Source organism: Sciurus carolinensis, chromosome 15 (assembly GCF_902686445.1).
Source record: "Sciurus carolinensis chromosome 15, mSciCar1.2, whole genome shotgun sequence".
Taxonomy (NCBI): Eukaryota; Metazoa; Chordata; class Mammalia; order Rodentia; family Sciuridae; genus Sciurus; species Sciurus carolinensis.
In genome coordinates, this window is record NC_062227.1 from 43810783 (window position 1) to 43828899 (window position 18117).

The following is an 18117-nucleotide window of genomic DNA, read 5'->3' on the forward strand; positions in this document are numbered from 1 at the left end:
GCATCCACACCAGAGGCGTGCCCTACAGGAGATGTGGTGTGGAGTAGGCACCTACTGTCAGAACCATGATGAGAAAGCCAGGGAGAAAAGAGGCAGACACTGAGCCACTGAGCTTCTCTCCTGCTGCCCTCTGATCTCCTGCCGTTCCTTCCGCGGATCGCAAGTAAAGCCAAAGGCGAAGAAGGCAGTGTGGTGCAGTCCTTGGAGATCATCCTCCTAGGGCAGGACACAAAAAGACAGACCATAGATCTGGAGAAGGACAAAATGACAGTTATAACTAGTGTATAATGTATTGCTCACTTACACTGAGGCCACATTGTAACTCAGAAAGTCACTTGCTTGTGTGCACATATTAACTCATATTTTCATTTGTATTACATATACCTGTGTTTACACATATAGAAAAACATATCAAATCATGTGTTTGAGAGAGCGAGGGAGAAGGAGAGAGAGAAAGAGCACCAGCATTTAGATTTGGTTCATCTTTACATCTCATCCTTTATTCTTAATATATTAAAAATAATTCATAAAGTCAGGTACAAAGGCACAAAACTGTAATCCCATCAGGAGGCTGAGGCAGGAGGATCTTGAGTTCAAATCCAGCCTCAGCAACTTAGCAGGGCTCTAAGCAACTTAGTAAAGCCCTGTTCTCTAAGTAAAAATAAAAAGGATTGGGGATGTGATTCGGTGGTTAAACACTCCTCAATACCAGAAAAAAAGAAAAAAAATTCATTGGAAATGTGAATATCTAATTAACTATAAAAACATGTTCAACATTACCAGAAATAAGAGAAATTACAAATTAAATTAAAATAGCATGATACTATTTTTTGTGCCTCAAACTGGCAAATATTGAAGCATTTTATAATTTTAAGTGCTGGCGAAGGCAAAGGGTACTAGGAAGAGTGCAAATCTGTTTAGTCATTTGTTCAGTTTGGTAGAATCTACTGCAGAGACAGAATCATAACATGGTTAAGTTACAAGACATGCTCTGTGTTCAAATCCTTGCTCTGCTCTTTAATCTTCATTTAATCATCAACAGTTTCTTTGTAACCTCTCAGGCCTTAATTTCCATCTTCTTATTAAAAATACTTAACATCTGTATGTGTCAGTTTCCCTGTTTATAAAAAATATAAACTTACTTCACACTCATAAAAGTGCCTAGCATGTAGGTGCTCTGAAAATATGAAAATGCCCATATGTCATGAGTCTACAATTTCACTCCTGCTAATATTTGTACAAAGAAGCTGACACTGAATATTTATTCCACTATCATGTGTACTGTTTATTATAGCAAATAAATAGAAACAAACACTTGTGTTCATTGCTAGCTATGGAAAAATTTCTGGAGCAAAGTGTTGAGTGAATAAAATATCAATAAAGAAGACATATTTTCCATGTAGTCTACTTATGTCTGCTAACAGCTATACTATATTTATAGGTCTATCTATATAAACGTTCTAGAAAAACTTGGGGGAATATATCTAAACTGACAGTAGTTATTTGTGTAAAGTGACTGGGATTGGGGTAGGAAAATATAGTCAAAAGAACCTCAGATTATCTATTGTTTTTGAATTATAATCAGGAAAAATTATTCATGAGGCACTTGTGTGATTAAAAATAAATATGCTTTTGAAAAATAATTCAGGTTCACTTGACTCTAAAACCGACGCATGTAGTCATTACACATCAGAGAAACCTCTTACAAGGAAGCCCTTTCCTCTGTGGCTACTCCTTCATTCAAACCATAAAAATTATAGTCATGTTTTAAATTGTTTTCACATGCTGGATTGCTGGAGTTTTAATCTTAATCATTTATTTCCCATGAAATGAGAGTCATATCAAATGCATGAGTGGTAGCAAAGATCTGTGTCACTTCCAGTGTTCTTTATTACTTCCATCTGTTCCTTTCAAACCTTTCTTTTTTCTTGAAAATAGAATGATAGTAACAAACACTAATACACAGTTACAGTTTACTGTTTCATTTAAATAAGATGGGTGTTAGAAAAACAACTTACCTTTTTCTCTGAAAAGTTATGAATATGATGTAAAATATGTGATATGGAATTCAAAATAGACATAATACTATTGAGCAATTAAAAATTCAGAGTGAATGATTGCCCAAGTTTTGAGATGAAAGTTGAAATAAAGAAGCAAAATGGGAAGTGGATAAAGAATATTGGGGGAAATAGCAAATTGTAGCTAGATGTTTAAATTAGTTTAACAAGTTTCTGAACAATATTGTTATTAAAATGTGTATTAAAGTGTTAGAAAGTAGAGTTATTATTATTTGTTAATTTAAAAACACTATGTTGCAGAAAGCCAAATATTATTTTGTGGTAGGTTTGTCATATTTTTCTCTTCAGGAGCTCCAAATCAAGGAAAGTATGTTTTGGGGAACACAACTACAAGCTAGTTCTTAGGGTCATCTGAAGGCAACAACCCAAACTGCAACCCTGGAGCTTACAAGAAAATTGCCTCACACAGAAGCAAGGAGATCAAGTGAAAAACCCATAAATCCAATATCGTCAATATATTCAGTCAGCTCAAACCATCCCTGGAATGCTGACATCCTCCTTGGTTATCTATTATCAATGTAACCATTTGGAAATGATCTATTATAGTATTTGGCATTCATTGACCTTGACATCGATCAATTTTATCATTAAGTCGGTATTTGTCTGCTTTGTCATATTTGTCTAATATGATGGTACTATGTGTTGTAGAGTTAATAATATAAAGTAAAACTTCAAATTTGACATAATTTCTTAATTTTGTTTTCTCATTCATTATAGTCCTTTTATATTTGCCAAAAATATCATTAAAAATACAGTTCTCCTTTGATTTGTTCCCCCATCCCCAGATAATCTTACCGGATTTAAAAAAATACACTAGTTTGAGGATGAATAATTTCAGATTAACTTTACTTTTAAAATAGGGTAGCACTATTTAATATATTTTAAACATGTGATTAATTAACTTGTTCAGTCCATAATCATCATGTTCTGAAAAGAACTGATTTCTTCAGAGGTGAAATATATTCAAAAATAGATATTTGACCTAATTTAACATCCATTTAATCTACTGAAAGACACTGAACAAATTCTGAGTAACTGATGTAAGCAAATTTCACAATAATTGATTCCACTTTGCTTTCGAACTTAAAAAACAGCTAAGTAGATTATATGGTACTTTCCTTGATAAATGCCAAAGAGAATTATTCTAGAATAAATGATCATCTTCTTGTCTTCCTTTCCTCTATTCTCACCACTTGGACACAGCACTTTTTTGTTGGAGTGGCAGTGTCAGGACCCCATTCTATAACTGCTCCTATTCAAGGCACTATTGATAAAATGTAATCGTTAAGGGAGAAAGCAAGCCTTCCCTGGGAACATAGGACTTTTAAATATTTCTGAGAGTCTTGTGTTTAGTTGACTCATTCTCATTTGTCTGACGTTCCTCCTAAGACCCAGATTAGACTCAGACTCTTAGTACCTCCAAATATTTGCAACAGGTAGTATTAAAAGCACACCACAAATTATGGAGACTACACTATGTAATTTTGGTTTTCAAATTTGAAATAAATGTATTATTTCAGTTTAAAATATGAAGATAATAAAAGAAAGTCAGATGCAGAAAGTAAAAACCACCTTTAGTCTTACTGAGAGTTTACTATACATATATGAATTACATATATTCACCTATTTCTAATAACAGAATCATTTTTCATTTAACCTACTTATTCACATAGCAGATACAATTTTCTCTTATAAATATTGACTTACAAGGATTATTTTAGTGGCATATTATTACATTAAGTAACATTTGTAACAAATTGTGAAATACATAATATATAAATAAAAATAAATATTTGATATACATAAAATTAACTTTAAATTTTTATAAATAACACTTTGAAAAAATGTTTCTCACCCTCAATTTTAGCTGTTAGAGGACTGGTTAAATTTTACTAAGTTTCCCCCATTTACTTAGAACTGTGAGCTAATCTTCAGAGAATTATGCAGCCTCTGGTAATAACTACCTTTTCCTTCTGCTTCTGCTATCATTGGAGAAGAGAACTTTGTATTCTGTGCCTGTCTATTTATCCTCATCATTGAGAATAGTTTATGCCTCATCTTTGTTCATTCATTCAGAAAATATTTATTGATAACCTAATATATAGTAGCATTGACATTACATTCCCTCTTGGCAATGGATAAGGGTTTAATTTGCAGTTGGGTAGATACTAAACGAAACACCTTCTGTTTCCCCTGCTGTTGACATTGCATCACTCACTAAATCTAGTTCCCTGGGAATAGTCTAGTGAGCAAAGAAGTCTTATTTGATGCTAGCTTAGAAAGAGGGCTCAAAAGGCACAATGATAATGATCAATGGGCTACATGAGAGTAGAATATATCAACCTAATGGGAAGCAGAAACCAATTAAGAGGAGGTAAAGAAACACACACTTAGGTAGTCAGTCTTGTCTTTAACCAACACATTCCTTGACTACTGGGCACAGTGCTAATTCCAGTAAGAAGATGCATGTATAGTCCAGCAATAAGACCTATGGCAAAGGTAAACTTAGAGTGTTTGTGAGAGCTCTCAGAAAAGGCAGTGTCTCACAGTGGAAGCAGAAAGTGATGGGCAGAGAGGGCGAGTTCCAACAAAGAACAGAGATTAGGCATTTCCTGTTAGAAATGATGGCATCTTTTAGAGTTTGATCAGACCCACAGGTTTTAGACTCCAAATGCAGCCACTAAAGAAGTGATCCAGCAGTAGGTAAGAAGACCCTATCAAAATGTATCTGCCCAGTGGATTGTGTCTGGGAGATCATCCAATGAAGTGAGCACCAGAAAAGGACAAAAATTGCCATTCACCGTCTCAGTTGGGTGAACCCTCATTTTTATCTACTTCATAGGGTCATTGTGAGAAAAGAAATTATAAACCATCATACATGTGCCAGCATTTCATGAACTCTAAATCCTTGGACCAGAGATCATTTCTGAACTTGATCTAGTAGAACTTTTTTCTCATTGTGAAACCTGCTGCAGGTTTTAACACTGTAGAAACAGTTTGAATGCTTATACCAAGCAGTGGCATATTAAAACCACATTTAGTGCTATGTATTTTGTTCTGACAAAATAAGAAGAACTATATGAGACATGTTCACTTATTAATCCAATATTTTGTAACCTTTATGATTGATTTAAAGGAATCTGCCTGCTTATAATCTTCCACTTTTCTCAGAGACTCTAATCTTCTAAGTTCATTTAGAGCTAAAAGCAAATTTGGTAGAATAACATAAATTAGACATCAAAAAGCAGATAGTATTTATTATTAACATTTTTATTTCTTATATACTCCTCCATTCATAAATATGTACCTTAAATATTTCTATATGTAACATCTGCATGAGTTTTCTCTTGCTTCTGTAACAAACTACCACAGATCTAAACAACAGAAGTTTATTATTGTTCTGGAGTCCAGAGTTGCCGAATGTGTTAGTAGGGCTGAGTTCCTCACAGAAGTTCAAGGGTGGAATGGTTTCCTTGCTTTTCTGTCTTTTATAGGCTTCTCACATTTGTAGTTACCTGATTCTACATACTCTTGTTTCTGCTTTTATTGTCACATCTCTCCCTGCTTCTGAAACTCCCTACTTTAATGACCTCTGTGATTACATTGATCCACCTAGATAAGCCAGAATAATGTTCCCAGTTCTGGATCCTTAATTACATTTTAAAAGTCCATTTTCCCCTAAGGTAACATTCACAGATTCTAAGAATTTAATGTTGAATTTATTTGAGAACCATTAATATGCCTACCGTTATGGGTTAAATTCATAAGTTTAAATCCTAATCTCCAGTACCTCAGAATTTTCATTTGGAAAGAGGGCATTTAAATATGTGAAGAAATTCAAATGCATTCAGTAGAGTGGGTCTTACAACCATATGACTGGCGTTCTTGTGAGAAAAGGAAGTGACACAAGCAATAGACATACGCAGAGAAAGACCACATAAGGAGACAACAAGAAGGCAACCATCCATCAGCTGATGAACAGAGAGATCTCAGAAGAAACTCAATCTGCCAACACCTTGATCTTGGACTTCTAACTTCCAAAAGTATAAGAAAATGGATCTTTGTGGTATTTTTTATAACAGCCCAAGTAAACCAATACATATAAACACATATAATACATATATTGTATTAAACTAAACATGAGTTCATATTGATTTCTCCAACTTAATTCATTGTCAACCCAGATTATTCTTCCTCCTTTGCTTCTTCATCTCTAAACTGACATTCACTTATTGAAGGATATCTTTGATTGCTTTCAGTTTGTGGCAATTATTAATAAAGCTCCTAAAAGCATTCAAGTGCATGTGCATGTGTGGACACAAATCTTCAACTGGTTTTGTTATTAGTGTAGTGCTGTCCTTATAGAAAGAATTTACAAAGTTTTCCTTTGCTTCTATTTTAAGGCAGAGATTGTAGAGAATTGATAAATTTTTTTCTTCAAATGTTCAATAGAACTCACCAGTAAAATTATTTGAGACTGGTGCTTACTTTTACTGGAAATTTATTAAATTCTTTAGCAGACATAAGCCTGTTTAGATTATCTAATTTTCCTTGTAGGAGTTTTGCAATTTGTATTTTTTCTAGGAATTCTTTTATTCCATCTCAGTTATGAAAATTCTAGGCATAATATGTCTCTGAACTGTGGTTGTCACAGGTGTGTCTCTGTGTCTATAACTTGGTTTCTCTCCTAGGGAAGACAAAAAGCCTAGAGAGAAGTGAAGTTGAGGGGCACACTCTCCATAATTAAGATAAGACTGCATGGAGTATTTTCCTTAAAGTGTGAGTCTTTGTTATGAAGAGTGCTGTGGACTCTTTGCAGAATGATGACTCTTCACCTTATCTTTCTAGAGACATAGGAGAATCTTTCTTTGGTCTTCATGAAGAGAATCTAGAAAACTTCCTAGAATAATATCCATGAAAGTGTGGGGTCCTCAGAGCACAGCCTCCAGGAATTTATCACTCTCATACTAGTCCATGCTCAGCCTCCAACTATTCATCACAATTATCATTAAATCAAGCTCAGTGTTTTAAATTTTATTTTTAATTAATAGTAATCACAAACCTTCATGGGGTATAATGTGATGTTTTGATATATTTACAATGTACAATGATTAAATTCAGTTAATTAACAAATCCATCACTTTATATACCTATTAATTTTTGTGGTGTGGGCATTTCAAATATAATCTTTAAATTTTTGAAATATTCAATGCATTACATTTAACTACAGTCACTATTCTGTGTGATGGATCACTAAATATTATTCCTCTTGTGTAGCTGAAACTTTGTACACTTTGACTGACCAGCATCTCCCCTTTCCCTATCAGCCCTTCTCCCCAGCCTCTGGTAATCACCATTCTGACCTCTACTTTTATTTCATATATATATATATGAATATATATCATATATATGCATATATATATGAATAATACATATACATGTGTCATTTTTTGTCTTTTGTGTCTGACTTATTTCACTTAATATAATGTTCTCTGGATCCATCCATATCAAAAATAAAATAATTTTTTCTTTTAAAGACTTAATGGTATTCCATTGTATATGTATACTATATTTTCTTTATCCATTCATCCATTGATATTTAGATGTAACCTCAGCTTTTCATTGGATCCAAGAAAATTCAACAATTTTTAATTTGTTCAGTATTGTGTTAGTAAGCTTTTTGTTGCTGTGTCCAAAATACCTGACAATGACTGCTTAGAGGAGGAAAAGTTTGTTTTGAACTCACGGTTTCAGAAATTCAGTTCATGGTCAGTCAACTCCATTGTTGTGGGCCTACAGTGATGCAGAATATCATGGTGGAAAGGCATGTGAAAGAAAGATGCTAATGACATGGCAGTCAGGAAGCAGAGAGGGGAAGAGACTGCAGGAAAGAGAACAATTCCAGGGCATACCTCTAGTGACCCACTTCTTCCATCCACACCCTACCTGACTACAGTTATCATCTAGCTAGTCCATTCAAACTAGAATGAACTGATTAAGTCATAACTCTTTTAATCTAATAATTGCCCTTCTGAATATTCTTGGATTAACACAGGAGTTTTTGGGGGACACCTCATATTCAAACCAGAACATTCTGCCCCTTGACTCCAAAAGGTTATTCCATCTCATAATGCAAAATCCATTTAGTCCACCTTCAAGAGTTGTCATAGTTTTAATAGTTCTGGCACAGTCCAAAAAGTCTAACTTCAAAGTCTCATCTCAGACTCAAGGCAAATTCTTGGCTGCAAGTTCCTGCAAGAACAAAAATCAAATTACACATATCCAATATACAATGGCATAGAGCAAACATTCCCATTCCAAAATGGAGGAATAAGGGCACAGAAAGAACACACAGGACTAAAGCAAGACCACAACCCACCTGGGATAACATTAGGTTCTGTAACTCTATATGCAGCATCTGGGGTATATGTTGTAAGTTGTGTGGTCCAAAGGGTTTGAGTAGACCTACACCTTTGACCTTGCTAGTTGCAGTACTTGTGGTCTTCCTTGCTTCCCTGTTGACCTGGTTCTCTACAGACAGCCACTTTTCTTAGTGGACAGTTCACGTTATTGGCATCTATTTACATGGAGACAGTTCTCCACTGCAGCTTTGACTTCCTTCTCATAGCTTAACCCATTGCCCTTTCAGGGACTGCCGGCAAGGATTCCAACCCTGCTAAATTTTTGCAAGCCTTCCTTTTAAATCCGGATGGGAACCTTCAAACACTTTAGCCTCAGCATCCTGCATTCTGACAGAACTAAAACCATATCAATGACACCAAGGTCAACAGTTAGTTTGAGAAGTAGCCAGGCCTCCTAGAACCATGGTTGCTTTGACTTCTGAGTGCCAGGGTAAATGAGCACAATTAAATGACTTCCTAGCCCTCTGCCCCAACTGTGTGTCAGAAGGGTGTTCCTATTCTCTCTTCTCAAAGAGAATGTGCCCTTAAATTCACATTGTGCTCTTGCAAATTCATCAGATGCCCTTGAGGCATCATAGTGTCTCTGGGCAAAGTACTTGGCATCTCTTCAGTGGTTGTAATCTCTTTCACCACCATGCTTCCCTTGGTCCCAGTTTTACATGCACATTCTTGTTCAAATGGCAAGTTTTTAAAATCTTCTGCTATGCTTTTGTCCTACTGATTTCCAGAATAAACCTGGATAAAAGCCAATAGCAATATCAGTGTTATTGTCTGAAAGCTCTGCTGCCTTCAATTTCCTCTACTAGATTAATTAGTCGATCACCTTTAAATTTAGTCTCACAGAAAGTCTCAGGACATGGGAAAAATATAGACAAGAAGTTATTTGTCAGTATGTAACATGAATGGCCTCAAGTCCAATTTTCAGTAGTGTCCTGGTGCCTCTGAAACTTCATGAGCACAGTCTTTCCACATTCCTATCAGTATTCTGGTCTGCACTCAAACCAGCATTGCACATTAAGCTTCACTTAAAACATTCTAAGGTTTATTTAGGCTGCATCTCCAAACTTTTCCAAGTCCTACAGAAAACTAATTCCAAAGACTTTTGAACCACATAATCAAGTTAGTCACAGCCAAAACCTCTCTTCCTGATACCAATATCTGTGTTAGTTAGCTTTTCATTACTGTGACCAAAATACTTTACAATAACAACTTAGAAGAGAAAATCTTATTTTTGAGTTCATGGTTTGAATTCCAGTCCATGGTTGGTCAATTGCATTACTCATGGTGAAAAGGTATGGTGGAGAAAACTTGTTCAGGATATGGTGACTATGAAGCAGATAAGGAGGGGAAGAGGACAGAGGGAATATAAACCTTTCCAGACCTTTCCCTATGTGACCTACCTCCTCCAGTCACACCCTTCTTACCTACCATTATCTCTAGTTAATCCATTCAAGCTAGGGTAGGCTGATTAGGTTACAGTCCTCATAACCTAATCATTTCACCCCTAAATATTTCTGCATTAACACAGGAGCTATTGGGGGACACCTCATATTCAAACCACAGTAAATTCTCTCTCTTTTTACATATTGGAGCTAAAACAGGAAGAATAAGCAAGAAGTTTATTGATAATTTTTTGTTGCTGAGTGGTACTTCATTGGGTAAATACACTAGTGTTTGCTTATTCAATCTTCTGCTGATGGAATTTTGTATTATTTTAAGTTTGGGGCCTTTATGAATAAAACCACTGTGAACACTTTTTAACTGGACATACTCAGTCCTTAACTCTACAATTCAAGATCCAAACTAAACAGTGTTTCATGACAATGCATCTGTATGTAGCAGAACCTCTTTACAGTAAGTTAATCACCAACAGCATAATAAATTTTGTAATTCACTAGGGACTAACTGACTGAAAATTCTCTGCAGAAAACAGATTTGAGTAGAACCCTGAATTCACTATTGGTAAGATTTCTATCTAAGAATCATCATATCCTGTAGCATAAGCTATGAACTTAAGGATACATAAAATAACTTTCTTATTTTCCTAAAACTGTATTTCTTTTGAATCATTATTTTTTTGGCATATGCAAACAGTCATTTTCAGGTAAACTCAACTCATTCAGGATTTTCACATTGTCAATAAAACTTTCATATCTTTATTTACCTCACTCTAGGTCCCCTACCATTTCTCTCCCTAATTCTAAGTTCAGAGGTACTATACCTGCACATGCAGGTATATATTATACATGTATTATATTGGCAGGGATGTGACATCTTGAGGGGTTCTGTTGTGCTGACACTTGCTGTGATGAACAATTTCCTACAAGTATCTTTATCTCATTGTGTTCATTCTTTTTTGAAAATTCACACAATTTTTTCTTATATTTTGTCAACTAAAAATATTATCTCCAAAAAGTCTAATAAGTTATTAACTGATATCTATAATTATTTTGTATTTAAAATACACTACTATACCAGTTGTCTAAAAATCACATTTCCTTCTAACTTGGAGTTATAGAAAATCATTATAAATACCTGCAGGTGATTCACTTTACAATAGAGCCATGTGCTTAATAAGATATATATAACCAATAAAATCATCTGAAATAGATTATCTCAAGGTCAATACAGAATATGCCTTAATTCTTATTCTTATGAATATGAACTTATTTGTGGCAGATTCCACATATCTTCAGTATAGAGGAGACTAATTCTGTCTGCAATCCATTCATTACAAAGGTCTATTCTTATTAAATATAACTTGAATTATTCTTTCTAATCATGATTTCCCTCAAACATACACACACTAATAAAATTTGAAAAATTTAAAAACACCACCTAAAGACTAGCTTCTGAAGTTTTACTTGGACTTATCATGATATTAGCAAGGCATAGATGAGCACTTCTTAAAACTAGGAAAACCTTTCAGTCAATAAAATATCAGTTCAGGACTTGTCTCTAACCAGTTCACAGAATATCTAGGAAATTGATCTTCACTTGGACTTCCTTGAAATAGTTGTGATTGTTGAATTTTGCAGATTTTTTAATCTTTATAAAAATTTAATCTAATAAACTTAGGTATTTTGATAGATGTGAAATGAATCATGTAATTTTCCAAAATAACTGAGTATGGTACTCATTAGATAGTAGTAAATATGAACCTAAATTGTTCTGATTCTTCTCTTCACTGTTAAAAATGGTAGAAGAGGTGAAAGGTTAAACTAGATTAAATCTAAGGCTTCTTACTGGTCAAAAATTTTAGTTTTCACTTAAATTTATCTACACAGGAACAATAAGGGAGTAGATGCCTACAAGGCTATAGAAATGGCAGAAAAACTTTAAGAGCAGAAAGCACATGACATAGAGTCCAGAAATTTAGCTGTAGTGGAGGATTTACTTTGGAATTAATATAACTTGAAAGTTTGGATGTGGCTGAAATATAAAGAGAACAAATAGGGGGCTAAAGAATCCACATTTCATTCTACAGATATGGAGAAGGATTGCAGAGATACAGGTTAAGGAGAGCATACCTATGGTTATAAAAGGAAAGATCTGGTGTGAGCCATTAAGGATGAATTAAAGGAGAGCCTGGAAGAAGAAAAATCAATAGAGGGGATGTTTTCTAAAATAGGTGTGAGCTAATGATAGCTTAAGCAAGGTGATGTCAGTAAGATTCATAGAGTAAAAACAGCATATGGAAAAAAGAATTACTCAAACCAGCTATGATACATAGGGCTGATGAGGAGAGTCAAGGACAATTCCAATTTCATATTGGGAGAATTATCATTTTACTTAGCTTAGATGGAAAACATTTAGAGATTGAAAGTTTTCAATATGAAGTATAAATAGATATGAGAGAATATATGTTGAGTGCCGTGAAAAAAGGCAGGACTTTTTGAAAGATCAGGACTGTATACATTTCAATTTTAAATAAAATGTCACTGAAAAAAACAGACATAAAATATTAAGGTTTAAATTTGGTTAACACAGTTAAAAACTGAAGAGACACAGTCATCCATTTTACTCATCATCTTTCAAATTGTTCTCAGACATGTTAGTTATATTCTGAATTTAACAATGTCTCATGTATGTGCTTTGCTAGAACATTGTATGCAATCTCTTCTGATTTGACAGAGCTTAGTTCCCTTTTTATCTAGAAAACTTTAATCATGAAACAAAGAGTTTAATGGATGTAGTAATCACAATTTTAAAAGGGAGGAATTAGGAGCAAATATCCTAAATGCTACCTAAGTTGACAGAGCAAGTTGATAATATAATCTAGCAAGTCAAACTGAAAGTTTATTATAAAAAGGCAACTTTTTACCACTTAAGTAAATGTACACTGAAAACTAGCAAACTAAACTGACTGAAAAAAAGCACTTGTCTAATTTGATATGGGAAGGAGAGGAGTGAAGAAATAAGGAATAAACATTGCTCGAGCATATAGTCTGATACATTAGATGTTTTACACAAAGAACCAGGGTCTCTAAATTGTTAAAGTTAACACCTATTTTCTAATCATATAAAATATGGTGTTACTGAAATCTGTTATAGCTATTTAAATCAATATTTCTAGTTATTTGATAACTTAAAAAAGTATATATTTAAAATTTTTCTTTATTATAAAATAATAACATTTCAACCTTTCTTGTCTCCCTGATTAGGCATTATTCTGAAAATTCCCTATAAAAGTTAAGCTCAGGTGAACTTTTTCTCAAAGTATCTGTGGCAGAGCTCTTTCTTTTTTGTTTGAATTGGATTGGATTGGATGCTTTGTATTTCTGGGGATCAAATCCAGGGCTATGTGCATGCTAGGCAAGCACTCTATCACTATACTATAAGCCCAGTTCCACTTAGATCTTAAATATATCTGAAGAAGTTTCTGGGCTCCTCTGATGATGATGCTTACTTGATTGTGGTCCCTTGAAGTATCTAAAGGACTATAATTGAAATCATTTTGCAACCTAAGTATTATCATCATGAAAAATATCATTTAATCATGCAATATTTCATTCCTTCATTCCATACATTCTTACCGATTGCCTCCTATTTGCTACATAATTTAAACAAGACGATGTAAAAACACACAGGTAATCTGACATAAAATTAAATAATTGTGAATTTTTAAAGGTTCTATGAAGGAAAAAGTATGATATCATCATATTAAAAAAAATTGTCAAAAGAGAGATTTCCTTTTCAGGTGTGAACAAGAAAGATCCAACTAGAAAAATCAGGATGTAAAAGACTGAACAATTATCAGTCCACTTATCCTAAATCAAATTTATAGAATACTTCCTCAAATAACAGAAGAAAATGCATAATTTTCAAGTGCATATAGATTATTAAAATAGATCATACTCAGGATCATAAAATAATACTCAATTAATTTAATAAGGTTGAAATCATTCAAAGTATGTTCTATGTATACAAAGGAATAAATAAGCACCAATAATGGAATAGTGTCTGGAAACACTCAATATATGGAAATTAAAATCAAACTTCCAAGTAAATTGGATAAAAAAGATAACATTGGGAAACTTGAAAAAATGTTGAATTGAATATAAGCAAGAAAACATCTCAAAATATGTGGAATGCAGCTAGAGTAGTGGTTAGACAGAATATTATCACATTGAACTCTAATATTAGAAAATAAGATTTCAAATCAATTCTCTATGTTCCCATGAAAAGAAATTAGAAAAAGAAAAATAAATCTCAAATAAGCAAAAAGAAGGAATAGGAGTGAGATCAATAAAAACAAAAAACAATATTGACAAAACCAAAAGTTGATTTTTTTGAATTGATAAAATCAATAATCTCTACCAGATTTCTCAAGTATTTACTAAAGCAAAATTAAATTATAGGTCTTAAAAAAAAGCTAATCGAGTATTTACCCCAAAGATGAAAATACAGAATTTTAAGAACACTTGAGCAAATATATTTGCTGCAGCTTTATTGATGTTCTGAACACTGTAAACAACCCAAATGTCAATCTACAGGGGAATGGATAAACAGATTGTGATACATTTATATGAAGAACTAGAAGTCAGAAAAAAAAGGAAGAGAACTATTGATATGCATGACATTGATGAATCTCACAGATACGGTGCTGAGCTAAAAGAGATAGACGTATGTATACTATATGATTCCATTTATCTAAAATCTGGGAACATTAAAAAAAGAATCTTTAATAATGAATATGAAACAATCAGTACCTCTGGGTGGATTTCCTATGAAGAGGAATAGGAAATTTTCTTGGTGATCTCGATGCTCTGTATCTTGATTGATGTGGGTTACATTTTTCAAAATTGTCAGATTGTACACCTAAGATCAGAAAGGGGGATCCTGCAAAGGGGAGGTTGGGTGAGAAGAGAGAACAACTATGAAAGAATTAAAGAAAAAGACAAAGAAGAAAGGAAGAAGGAAGTAGGGAAGGAGGAAAGCAATGAAGGAAGGTAGAAGACTGGATCTTGGGTATAAAGGTTTAGAAAAATTATAAAACAAGATTGACCTTTGGAAAATCCAGAAGTGCACACTAAGATAAGAAGCAGCAGCCTCTAAAAAAGAGGATCCGTCAAGGATGAATAGTCCTTTAAGTTATTTACTCTACCTCTAGGCACTTGTAATTGTGTTTGTGTGTGCAAGGTCTATTTTTTAAATAATCACAGTGGGTTTGAGTATGCACCTGTAGTACGCAGCAGTAAGAGCCAACTTTTCAGAACACAGAAAGCATTATGATATTCTTCCTTATGTACTCCCATTCCTTAATTCTAAACTAAAATTTCATTAACCATATGCTGAAATATGGATGGATGGATATATACAAGATCTAAGTTTCAAAATAATATGGGTAGAATGGGAAGAATGGGTATGTGGAAGGATTTGGCCTTGGATTATCAATTGCTACAGCTGGCTAATGGGTACTATTATGTTTATTTGAATTCTCAATAAAAGAAAGTCAAAGAAAACCATAGTAACCATAAAAATGAGTGTTCAACAACTGAGAGGTTTTTACTTACTTTTCAGGAATAATTACCTTGAAACTTAAAATAATAGCTTTTAAGAATTGTAGCACTCCTGTTGCCAATGATAACAGCCCGTGCTTAGTGCACCTACTGGGCCATGCTGTTCTGGCTGGACTGAGGATGGCTTTTCCTGCTTGTCTCATATCCGGATGGTTTCACAGTTTAAAGGTGCCCCAGGGGGCAGCGGTTATAAAAGTGAAGTGAAGGAGTCAAAGCCTTTGTCACTGCACAGTAAGGAGCATCCCAACTAACAGGATAAAGGACTAGAAATATTTTGGGGACAGATGGGGGAAGGAAGCAGTGAGCAGGTCCTAGGGTATTTTTGTTTTCTATTCAGGATGCACGGAAAGTTATACTTGGGATTTTTATTTTAGAACTAAAACTCAAGGTAATACATTTCAATTTCTTAAAGATAGCAAAGCTTCTTCATTATGACCTATTGTTAAACCACTGTGTTTAATATATATTCGACATTCAGTAAATATTTTCAGTTATTGAAATATTTGTTAATTTTCTTTGAACAAATATAAGCCCTCTCATAATATGCTGTGCATCTAATTATAAAAAAAAATCAGTTTAAATTTTTAGGTTATCCAAATTTATAGCACTAAGAAAAAAATACCAGAGAAAATTATTTCTACTTAAATACCTCCAGATTCATTTTTAGAAGTTTTTAAAAGAGAAATAAAGTTGTACTACCCAAATGAATGATACTACAGAGAACTTTAAGAGATCACAGGTACTAATCATTATCTCAACAACAAAAAGTGATTTTGATATGACTTTTATTTATTCATTTAGAGACACAGAGTGAGGATTGTGCTATCGACCTTAAATTATTATTACAAACAACTCTAATATTCTGCTAGAAATATATATTTAAAATTTCAGAAAATCACAGAGATTAATAATAAATTTAAAAAGACATTATTCTTTATTTGGGGCAATATCCTACCAAAACCATCATCTCTTTTCACTTAATCAACATTGCAATCAGTCAGTGTTTATAAAATAACTATTAGATTCTAGGAAATGTACGAGAGGTGATTCTAATATGCAGGAAACTGTTAGTTAATAATATAATATATTATGTGAATAGGTTTTCAGAGAGTGTATCTAAGAATGAGCCTTTTGGATGAGTTCAAGGAGAATGGATAACAGAAGGCTAGAGACTATACTTTGAATGATGGTAAGAAAAAAGTACCGTGTGGATTCCCTTATGTATGCACTGAATAGATGTCTGCAAGTAGTGTCTCCACTTCTATAAAATAAGTAAATTGTTTTTACTTTTTATGAAATAAAAATAAAACTTCTTCATATCTCTAATATTTGCTTTAGTATAAATTAAAAACTTATGTTTTGTGCTTAGAGTCTTTAATTATTTAGACACAAATACAGACAAAGGAAGTTGCAATGTTTTGTTGTTACTGTTAAATTGAATGTAATTCTTTTTTATTTATTTTTTATTGTAAACAAATGGGGTACAACTTGTTTCTGAACATAATTCTGTCATCCAAATTTTACTTAAAACACAAAGAAAAAGGTCTATGCACTCCAACAGAGGAAGCAAGTCATACAGTGTATCCAATTCAGCTTGTTCATAGGAAACATAAAAATAGTCTGTCAAAGGTACTCACAAGCTTAAAGGAATTATTTCTGGATGCTACATAGAGTCAGAGGTAAAAATGTTTCAATTTTCCTCACTCTCAAGTATTTTGTAAGCATTCCCATAAGGATATACTTGATTTTCTAGGGAAGCAAAACTAAGAGTGTTATCATGGGCCTTGACCTTGAGAGTCTTAGCATATTTTTGAAAAATGTGCAAACAAAAAGTAATAGCAATTTCAAAATCAGGATGTTTTCATGTTTTAGAAAACAGCATAGGTGATGATGACCACAGATAAGGGACTGAGTATAAAGGAAGGCTTTGTGTTATGATAACTCAAATAGAATTCCTGCTATGTCTGCTTCTTTCAGACTAGTGATTGACAAAAAAATGGGAGGGTTTGAATGCAGCTCAGTGGTAGAGTTCTTGCATGAGACCATGGACACAAAAGAGAAAAAAAAAAACAAACAAACAGGACAATGATACACGATATGTGTGGCACACATAAGTATCTTGATTACCAAAGAAAATCTGCATTTTAGTAAATACATTATCACCTCATATAAATACACTTTGAATTATCTCAAAACATTCCCTGAAAGGTAGAATACCCTACTTTCAAGAATAAATTCAAGTGTGAATCCATGTGCATGTTTGTTATACACTTTTAAAGATTAATGCTTGGTTAATTTAGCTTCATCTCCCTCCCTTTTATTCTTTCAACTAGTTTTTTATAAAATATAGAGCTTCTCAGCATAAAGTAAATTGCATGGTATTTACTATAGGAATTAACTTTCAAATTAAAATGTGTGCTTGTTAACATAGTTACTGACAGCCTACAGAGATTTGAGCTGTGTCTACATGATATGTAAAGAAACATTTCAGTGGTGAAAAAAAAAATAAGTTAGGCAAGCTGGTTTCACATAAAAATTTTTTGACTAAGCTTTTCACCCTATATCCATTTTTTGGTATTATTTAAAACATTAGGT